Source organism: Arachis ipaensis, chromosome B5, assembly GCF_059453495.1.
Source record: "Arachis ipaensis isolate K30076 ecotype BB chromosome B5, ASM5945349v1, whole genome shotgun sequence".
Taxonomy (NCBI): Eukaryota; Viridiplantae; Streptophyta; class Magnoliopsida; order Fabales; family Fabaceae; genus Arachis; species Arachis ipaensis.
The window spans coordinates 56,662,956-56,673,688 of record NC_142440.1 but is presented as its reverse complement, the minus strand read 5'-3'; the positions used below and the strand labels follow the sequence as shown (position 1 = coordinate 56,673,688).

General features: G+C 40.0%; 1 non-coding gene across 1 annotated transcript; it reads left to right on the top strand.

The window, feature by feature from the left end:
* Nucleotides 1–9,420: 9,420 nt before the first annotated feature.
* On the top strand, nt 9,421–9,527 carry LOC148564270 (small nucleolar RNA R71). The gene has a single exon (XR_015884603.1). It is a non-coding gene; the product is annotated as a small nucleolar RNA R71 (small nucleolar RNA).
* Nucleotides 9,528–10,733: the final 1,206 nt, after the last annotated feature.

The window sequence follows — 10,733 nt, the reverse complement described above, 5'->3', positions numbered from 1 at the left end:
AATGTTGAGTGTCACTAACGTTCTCGAAGGTTCACAAGGTAACGTTAAAAGCCACGTTAACCTAGTTAACGTGGGTTTTAATGTGAGGCAAAGGGGTGCATTGGAACGTTAGTGACAATGTTAAGTGTCACTAACGTTCTCGAACTATTATTCTCACTAAATATTAACACCCCTAACGTCCTGAACTAAAGTCTCCGCCCACTTTGCACTTTCTCTCTGCAAGTAAAGCCAAGCCCAAATAAAGAAAGGAACTGCTTCAAACTCAAGATCCAAAGGCCCAAGACTTGAAAAATCACACTAGAAGCTGAGAAGAGTAGTATATATAGGAGTAGCTTTGAATTGAGAAGGAGTTTTGGAAGGCTGGGAAAAAGAGAACTACTCTCTGTATTTACTTTCTTTGCAATTTCTAGTTTTATGATGTATTCTCCATCTTTATTTTCATTTTCAAGAGCTATGAACAACTAAACCCCTTTCATTGGGTTAGGGAGCTCTGCTGTAATTTGATGGATCAATACTAATTTTCATTATTCTTCTTCTATCTTTCCTCTTGATTTTACTTGAAAGCTTTCGATCTTCATCCAATTGAGTAGTTAACTTGGAAGAGAAGCTATTCAAACTTGGATCTCTTTTGAAACTTGAAAGAGGAATGAAGAGATCAAGCTAGAAATGCTTTCTCATGCTGGACCAAATTGGGTTTGGATGGGTATGTGACTATAACCCTCTCAACACTTGATTTGGGAAATGCATGTGGTATAATCAGTGACCATACTTCATCTCTTCTCATGAGCAATTGACCAAGGAATTGGCTATTGATCAAGATTTGAGAGATTGAATTGCAAGAAATTGTAATTCAATCACTTAAGATTGCCAAGGAGATCAATGAGTGCATTCATTGAGGAAGAGATGAAAATGAACTTGATCCGGAGAATTGCAACATCTCCTAAGCCCAATGAACTCCCCATCTCTGATCTTACGCATTCTCTTTAATTTCTGCTATTTACTTTTATGAGCAAATCCCCCATTCCCATTTACAATTCTGCATTTTATTCTTAGTCATTTACTTCCAGTTCTTTAATTCTAGCATTTACTTTTCTGTTATTTACATTCCCGCCATTTTATTTTCTGCAACTCTCAACCCAAATTCTGGATTCGCTCAACTAGAACATTCTTCTAATTAAAGTTGCTTGATCAATCAATCCCTTTGGGATTCGACCTCACTCTATTGTGAGTTTTTACTTGACGACAACTTCGGTACACTTGCCGAAGGGAGATTTGTTGAGAGAGAAGTTTTCCGTGCATCAAGTTCATAGGCATATGGTGGTGGTTGTTGATAGTCCACTGGAGGTGGTTGTTGCCATGAGGATTGATCAAATCCTTGTGGCTCCTCCCATCTTTGATTGTTCCAACCTTGATGCCTGTTCTCATTGTAATTTCTTCTTCCTGCAACATTATTGTAACCAGACTCATAGCCAAAGGGGTGAGAGTTCATAGTAGTAAATAAAAATTTAAAACGAAAATAAAAACAAATTGAAATTAAAAGGTTATTTAAAATTTGAATTTGAAAATTAATGTTTGAAATTTGAAATTTGAAATTTGAAATTTGAAAATTTTTAAATTTAAATTTTGAAAAATTTTTAAATTTGAATTTTGAAATTTGATTTCTGAAATAAGATAACATAAGATAAAAATTTTAAAAATAAAAATTTGAAATTTTTTTTCTTGAATTAAAATTAATTAAAAATATTTTTGAATTTAATGAGGAAAGAGAAAAACAATAAAATGACACCAACTTTCAAATTTTTAGATCAAAACAAAGAAAACAACTAAGAACAGCTTGAAGGTCAAGATGAACGCGAAGAACAACTTGAAGATCAAGATGAACAATAAGAACAAATTTTTGAAAAAAAAAAATTTTTTTAATAACTAAATAAAAATCAATAACCTCTTAATTTAAGAAAAAGCAAAAATAAAAATAAAAACAAATAAACAAGCAAAAATAAAATATTTACAATAACCAATAATAAGGCACACGTTTGCAATTCCCCGGCAACGGCGCCATTTTGACGTCAGGATTTTTGCCAGTAAAGAATGTCATAAAAATAGTCGTGTTGTAGATATAGTCTCTAAACCGACAGAAATCTCTTCGTACAAACGTTTTGGTTGTCACAAGTAACAAATCCCTAGATAAATTGATAACCGAAGTATTCAAACCTCGGGTCGTCTTCTCAAGGAATTGCAGGGAGGTATGTTCTTATTATTGGTTATGGAGATTGTAAATTTGGGGTTTTGAGAAATTTGGAGTTTGGGCAATGTGCACAGGTATATTTTTAAGCAATAAAAATTAATAAATAACTGTAAAATAAACTCTTGGCAAGGTATGAAGACTGGAGGTCCTATCCCAGTTATCCTTATCAATTGTAATGAGAATTGGATTTTTCTCCCACTTTATTAACCTCTAACTATGAAGGTAAGTTAAGTGGATGAATTAATTCTTGAAGAATTCCAATTCTCAATCAACAATGAGTTTGATAACTCAAGAGTCACCAATTATTTAACCAAAGCCAAAAGGGAGAAATTCTACTAGAATGAAAATAATTTGGATAAACACAGAGCATTAATAAATTAAAGAAAGCAATCATAAGTCTGGAATACCTCAATTAACTCTAATAAAGACATCAAATGTAACATAGAAGAGTTCATAAATTATATAAAAATAAAGAACCTGGGATTGAGAGTCACTCTAAAACTAAGAGAAATCCTAAATCCTAATCCTACGAGAGAGGAGAGAACCTCTCTCTCTAAAAACTACATCTACTCCTAAAATTGTGAATGTGAAAACCTCCTCATGAATGGATGTAGTCCCTCACTTTATAGCCTCTAATCTGTGTTTTCTGGGCCGCAAACTGGGTCAGAAACAGTCCAGAATTCGCTGGTTTCGAATTTTGCCACGTTGAATTTCCGTCACTGCGACGCGGCCGCATGGATCACGTGGTCGCATCGCCTTGCGTCATGGAAACTATAACATATCATATATCAAATCGAAGCCCCGGACGTTAGCTTTCCAACACAACTAGAACTGCATCATTTGGACCTATGTAGCTAAAGTTATAGTTGTTCGAGTGCGAAGAGGTCAGGCTGGACAGCTTAGCAATTTCTCCAACTTCTTGTATTCCTTCCACCTTTGCATGCTTCCTTTCTATCCTCCAAGCCATTCCTGCCTTATAATATCTGAAAACACTCAACACACATATCAAGGCATCTAATGGTAATAAGAGAGGATTTAATATTAGCAAATATAAGATCAAAGAAGCAGGTTTTCCATCAAAGCACATAATTAGGAAGGAAATGTAAAACCATGCAAATATTATGAATAAGTGGGTAAAGAGTTGATAAAATCCACTCAATTGAGCACAAGATAAACCATGAAATAGTGGTTTATCACTATCCTCCAGTGTGACATCATAGATGAAACCGTGGCTGAAGTTCACCAGAAGGAGTTCGATGAGAAATACATAGGACAAGGTCCAAGTGTGGGGACACTCTTGGAGGACAATGAGGGCACTTTACCAGCCCCAGATAATCCAGAGCCTGACCATGAGCAGAAATTAGAATTAAAGCCCCTCCCTCCACACCTCAAGTATGCTTACCTTGAGGACAAGCAAAAGTTTCCAGTTATTATTGCAAGGGAACTCACTTCCCAACAAGAAGAACAGCTACTCAGTGTGCTGAGGAAATACAAAAGAGCAATTGGATGGAGCTTGGCTGACATAGAAGGCATCAACCCTTAAGTTTGTGAGCACAGAATATTTCTAGAAGAGGGAGCAAGGCCTGTTCGTCAACCCCAAAGAAGACTGAATCCCACTATCTTGGATGTTGTCAAAAAGGAAGTGACCAGACTACTAGAGGCAGATATCATCTACCCCATCTCAGATAGTGAATGGGTAAGCCCAGTACAAGTGGTGCCCAAGAAGTTTGGAGTCACTACAGTGAAGAATGGGCATGGAGAGCTCATAGCAACCAGAGTACAGAATGCCTGGAGGGTCTGCATTGATTACAGGCGCCTAAACCAGGCCACTCGTAAGGATCACTATCCTCTTCCATTCATTGATCAAATGCTGGATCGCCTGTCAGGTAAATCACATTATTGATTTTTAGATGGTTACACAGGCTATTTTCAGATTCATATAGCTCCTGAAGATCAGGAGAAGACCACTTTTACATGTCCTTTTGGGACTTATGCTTATAAGAGAATGCCCTTTGGCTTGTGCAATGCACCGGCTACTTTCTAAAGGTGCATGATGACTCTTTTCTCTTACCTTATTGAGGACTGTATGGAGATTTTTATGGATGATTTTAGCGTTTATGGTGATTCCTTTAGCCTTTGCTTGGATAGTTTATCTAGAGTATTAGATAGATGTGTCAGTACAAACCTTGTATTGAATTTTGAAAAATGTCACTTTATGGTTAAACAAGGTATTGTACTCGGACATGTTGTGTCTAATACTTGCATTTATGTAGATCCAGCAAAGGTGGATGTTATTTCTAGTTTACCTAACCCCTCCTTTGTGAGGAAAGTCTATTCGTTCCTTGGCCATGCAGGTTTTTACCGGAGATTCATTAAGGACTTCAGTAAGGTAGCGCCTCCCTTATCCAGATTACTACAGAAAGATATTGAGTTCGATTTCAGTGAGGATTACAAACAAGTGTTTGATAAGCTGAAGACTGCGCTGACTCAAGCTCCAATTATGAGAGGACCAGACTGGAGCCAACCATTTGAAATCATGTGCGATGCTTCCAACCATGCAGTAGGAGCAGCGCTGGCTCAGCGTGAAGGTAAGGATCCTTTTGTAATTGCTTATGCGTCTAAGACTTTAGACACCGCTCAGTCTAATTACACTACTACTGAGAAAGAGCTTCTTGCTATTGTTTTTGCTCTGGATAAATTCCGAGCCTATTTACTTGGTACTAAAGTAGTAGTGTAGTCAGACCACACAACTCTAAAGTATTTATTAGCTAAAAAGGAGTCCAAACTAAGGCTTATATGTTGGATACTGCTACTACAAGAATTTGATTTAGAAATTAAAGATAGGAGTGGTAACCAAAATCTAGTGGCAGACCACTTGAGTCGCCTTGAGCACATTAAGGATACCTCCACTCCTATATATGATAATTTCCCATTTGATAACCTGCAAGCAGTTGATGCCAGGGCATTTTGGCCAGTTTCACTAACCTTTTCTTTACTGTTTTTAAGGTAGTTTCATGCATTTTCTTAGAAAATAAGCTAGTTTTGGGTAGATATTCACTTACATCTTGATTCAGGCATACATTGAGCACTTTACATGATTTCATGAGCATTTTGCATGAATTATATGACAAATTGGATGATGCATGACTCATGACTTGGACTAGAACTTTGATGCACTTTGTTGCTTGATTTCAGGACAAAGAAAGCAAAGAAGAACCACGTTAGCAGTCACGTTAGTCCCACTAACGTGACCTCTAACGTGGAATGGGTGCTAACTTGCAAAGTTAATGAGAAAGGTAATCGCCAATAACGCCCTCTGTTCCGAGGCTTACCTGAAACTGTAGGTCGATCTCGGATGAGATCTTCTGTGCTGGTCGGAACCGATGTGTCTGGCTGGTAAATGGCGGTCGGAGTTGGTGCGTCCAACTTGTTTGGATTGAACGTGCTGCTGATCCTCTATCACCAAAGGGTGGGGGGTACCTGCAAGAGACTCCGATGCTTAAGTTAGCACGGGTATTAAACAGGTGTTATGTAGAATCAGAGTATGAGTTATACCTGGGTGCTCCAGTGTATTTATAATGGTGAGAAGTGACCTTTCTAGATAAGATAAGTTAGTTATCTTATCTTATCTTATCTTTGGGTGAGGTCAGCTTATCTTCAACGGAACCGCCTTTATCTCTATATGCTTGGGCTACCTTAGGATTTGAGTCGTGTTCCTCTACCTGGGCCCTTTATTGGGCTCTCTTGTTGACTCGGCCGAGTTCTTTAAGAAGAAGTCGGTCCGCTTGACTCGAAGAGGTCGGTCGCTTTATCGTCGATCATCCCGGGTCGGATAGCTCGACCCAAGGTATGAACAGTGCCCCTGCTTGAGCTCGGTCTTGTCTGTCGAGGTCGAATTCCTTGGTACTTTTTGTAGTGAAGCCGAACTCAAGCATCTTGTCGACTTCTTTTTGTAGCAGCTTTTGAATGTAGAACGTTTTCCTCTACAAACGTGCGCTTTTGTATTAGCGCTTTTTTTTTGGGAATGCAAGTGGTTTTAATATCCGCATTTAATTGACATTTAATTGCCCCGTTTCCCTAACTTCCCTATTTTTGAATTTTGTACTCCAGAAACGGTTTCTCTCCTTCACCATTTTCGTAACTTCTTCATATTTCTTCTTTCATTTTCTCGCTTTCACCTTTTTTGATTTTTCTGAAGCTTCCACCTGGAGTTTGCAGTTGCGCGTTTTAGCCTAGCGACGTTGCTTTGTCACGTTGCTTTTTCGTGGGAGAAGGGTGATTCTGGCTTTTTGCCTTCCGCTTCCCTGCTTTTCTTCGCAGTTTCTCTCATTTCCTAGGTTTGACTCTTCTTCCTTCCTTCTTCTACACCATTTTTGTGTCTGTTTTGAGAAAGTTTGGATCTTTCTATCTTTTTTGCTGATCACTGTGTGTCTTGTAGTTTCTCCATCTGTTGCTTGATACTTTTAGAACTTTGCATGTTTGTGAATGCTTTTGTATTTGAAGCTTTGAAATGATGACTTTGTTTGATTCTGAAAAAAGGTTGTGTCTTTGCTGTTTTTCCGCTTGGCCCTTTTGGCATTTCTGATAAACTATGGAAATAGTGCTTTCTGCTGATAAACTGTAGAAGGGTGGACCTTTTGCATTTTTGCTTCCTTTGTTTTCTTTCTGGATTTTATTTTGATGAGTGCCGGGATATACGCTGTAGAAATAACTTAAAGACCTTGCTTGTTTACTGCCTCCAAGGGATGCCCCAAGACTTTTTGTCTTGAGTCTTGGGGTTTTCCCTTTTTTATTTATCCATTCGTCAAGATGTCTTGCCCCCTGTCCGAGATGTTTTTAAGTAATCCATTCTTCTTTTCTTTTTGTAGGATTTAGTTGACCTCATGTCTTCCCAAAATAACGTTGTAGAGATGCCTTCCCAGGTTCCCGCGGGTATGGCCGATTGGGTAGACTCCATGGTTCTCATGTGTGTCTCGCTGGTTGATTCTGAATTTTGTGCGCAGGTTAGGCAGTTTCATAGTGTCTGTAGTAATTCTGGTGATGAGAAGAACTATGAACTTGTCCCTCCTTTTTCTGACGAGAGAGTCTGCTTTTCAACTCGGGTTGTTGATGGTCGCCCCTTCTTTTATGCCTATGATTTTTTCTTTGGTCAGCTGGGTATCACCCTTCCTTTTACCCAATTTGAAACCGACCTGTTATGGTCTTGTAATGTTGCCCCTTCTCAACTTCACCCTAATTCCTGGGGTTTTATTAAAATCTTCCAATTGTTGTGCAATGGTTTTGGTATTCCTACTTCCCAATCTCTCTTTTTCTATCTGTTTGTCTTGACTAAGCCCGGTGTGGTAAAAAAGAAGTCAGCTTGGGTCTCCTTTCGTTCTACCCAGGGAAAAAAGGTTTTTTCCATGTTTGACGAGTCGTTTCGTGATTTTAAAAACTACTTTTTCAAGGTCCGAGCTGTTGAAGGAGCTCGCCCCTTTTTTCTGGATGAGTATGACGAACCTGCTTTTCCCTTGGAATGGCAAAAAGACGTGAGGGTCTCCAAGTATTCGTGGAAAATATTGGATGAGGCTGAGCGAGCCTTTGTGACTATTTTGGAAGAACGTTGGGGTCAATCTCCCCATCTTGACACAAAGAAATTTCTAACCAATCATTCTCTTCTTCAAACTGAACTGGGTATCTTGTGTTTCTTTTATTATCTTTGTTTATGTTGCTTGTAGCTGTCTCTCCGACTTGTCCGACTTGTAGCTGAATTTTCTTGTTTTATTTGCAGAGGCAATGAAGAATAGTGAATCCATGAAAGCTTTTAAGAGGGCACAGAGGGCGACTGCTGCCAGAAATTTTGCGGCCAAAACGGCTGGGGAGGGGTCCTCCCAAGTGCGCGAGAAGCCATTAGTGCCGAGTTCTCCCGGGATGAAGAAGGTGATCCCTACACCCCGAGTCCGTTTGGTGGATCCTCACCCTACTTCTGCTGCTCCCTCTGTTGCTCCTCCCAATAAAAAACAAAAGACTACTGAGCCCTTTGACCTCGATGCTCCTGATTTTAATCCCATTGAATTTGTGGATCAGCAAATCGGTCCCTACGGCGCTCTCTCCATGGACGATGTGTCCATCCTTCGTCACTTGGAATTTATGGCCCGAAATCACGTGAAGATGGCATATATGGCGGCTGCCATATATCGGACTGCTCAGAATCTCCCTCTCCACGCCACTAAAGCGTTTATGGAGGAGGCGAAACAAGAGTTTGATCGGATGAAGGAGTTGAAGGAGGAGCTTGAGATAAAGGTAGCCAAGCTGGAGAAGGACTTGAAGAACGAGGAGGCAAGTTCTCAATCACTGGCAGCTTCTTTGAGGTTGGCTAAGGATGCAGCCATGATGCATAAGGAGAGTTACATTGCATCTTATCGGGAGGTGCTGCGCCTGAAGGGGGAGCTCGACAGTGTCCGGGAAGATTATTCTGAGATCCAAAGTCATATCGTTGGCAGCGTGACTGCTGCTTATGAGAACTTGAGGGAGCAAGTTCAGGTCATTGATTCTGTATATTGGACTGCACTTCTTCGCGGAATGCCTTACTGTCTTGAATCTCTTTGCATATGCCCTCAAGTAGGATCTCAATTCTGGAGAGTCTATCTTCAGATGATGGTGAGTTGAGAGTGGATGGGTGGGTTGGGTTCTTTTGGTTTTGGTATGGATGTGGAGAGGTGTTGTTAGGGTTGTGTTGATATGATCTCTGTGTGGAATGTTGGTGAGCTGCATGGTTGTTGGGGTTGTGACGTCTCTGATCTTGGCTTTGATCTTGTTGATTTTTCCACCCAAAGTTTGGGTGATTCTTCCAACCAGGGTTGTACGTTTTGGAGTAAGGATCACTCCCTCTTGGGTTGCTGATGAGGTGGTGATTGCTGCCACTTGGTTCCTCTCCATCTTCTTGGTGAGGTCATCCAGCTGCTTGGTAATAAGCTTATTTTGGGCCAGCAGTGCATCCACATTGTTTAGTTCTATCACTCCTCTAGTGTTGTCTCTTTCAGAAGCATAGAAATAGTCATTCTCTGCTACAGTTTCAATGACATCTATGGCCTCCTCAATGGTCATCTTCTTGTTTAGAGATCCCCCGGTCTATTGCCTTCTTTGATTCATAAGAAAGGCCTTCATAGAAAATGTGTAGCTGCACCCATTCATTGAACATATCTGGTGGGCACCTTCTTGTCAGGTCCTTGAACCTCTCCCATGCTTCGTATAGAGTCTCACCATCTTGCTGCCTGAAAGTTTGTACCTCAGCTCTCAACCTGTTAATCCGTTGAGGAGGATAAAATCTTGCCAGGAATTTATTCACCACATCTTTCTAGGTTGCTAAACTCTCCTTTGGGAAGGACTCTAGCCATTTGGATGCCTTGTCCTTGAATGAGAAGGGAAACAGAAGTAGTCTATAGGTGTTAGGATGAACACCATTGGACTTCACAGTATCGCATATCCTCAGGAAGGTGGTTAGATGTTGATTGGGGTCTTCTTGGACGCCTCCTCCGAATGAACAGTTGTTCTGAACAAGGATGATGAGCTGTGGCTTTAGTTCAAAGTTGTTGGCATGTATAGTTGGCCTTTGGATGCTACTTCCACAGTTTCTTGGGTTTGGGTTCATGTAAGAGCCTAGAACTCTTCTCACTTGCCCAGCATAATTTGCTAGACCTTCTCTGCCATGGTTGTGAGCCTCTTCTTCATGATGGTTCTCCATATTTTCATCCATGTCTGGTTCAAAGTACTCCTCTTCCTCAGCACCAACTACTCTCTTTCCTCTTGCTTCCCTCCTTAATCTAAGGAAGGTCCTCTCAGGTTCAGAATCAAAGGAAGTTGAAGCCTGGCTTCTTCTCCCTGTCATACAACCAACAAGGCACAAGCAAGGAAATAGATGCCAAAAGTACTCTTGTTAAAATTGCTGTTAGTGTGAGTGATGCAATATATCAAACAGTTAGTGGGTTAGTGAACTGAATGGTAAATAACTAAGAAAAAGGAGTAGGGGGGAAGGGACGAAAATAACTAAAACTGAAAGCAATTAACTCAAAAAGAAATTTAAATCAAACAGAAGAAAAATTCCCAATCTAGTTATCCTCCAATTTAGTCATTGTTGATACAAAATCAATCCCCGGTAATGGCGCCATAAACTTGATAGCACGGAAACTTGTCTCTCAACAATTTTCCTTCGGCAAGTATACCGAATTGTCGTCAAGTAAAAACTCATAATAGAGTGAGGTCGAATCCCACAGGGATTGATTGGTCAAGCAACTTTAATTAGAGGAATGTTCTAGTTGAGCGAAGCAGAATTTAGTTTGAGAGTTGCAGGAAATTAAATGGCGGGAAAGTAAATAGCAGAAAATGTAAATGCTGGAAGTAAAGAGCTGAAAGTAAATGACGGAAAGTAAATTGCAGAATTGTATATGGGAATAGGGAAGATGCTCATGAAAGTAAGTTGCAGAAATTAAAGAGAATGGGTAAGATCAGA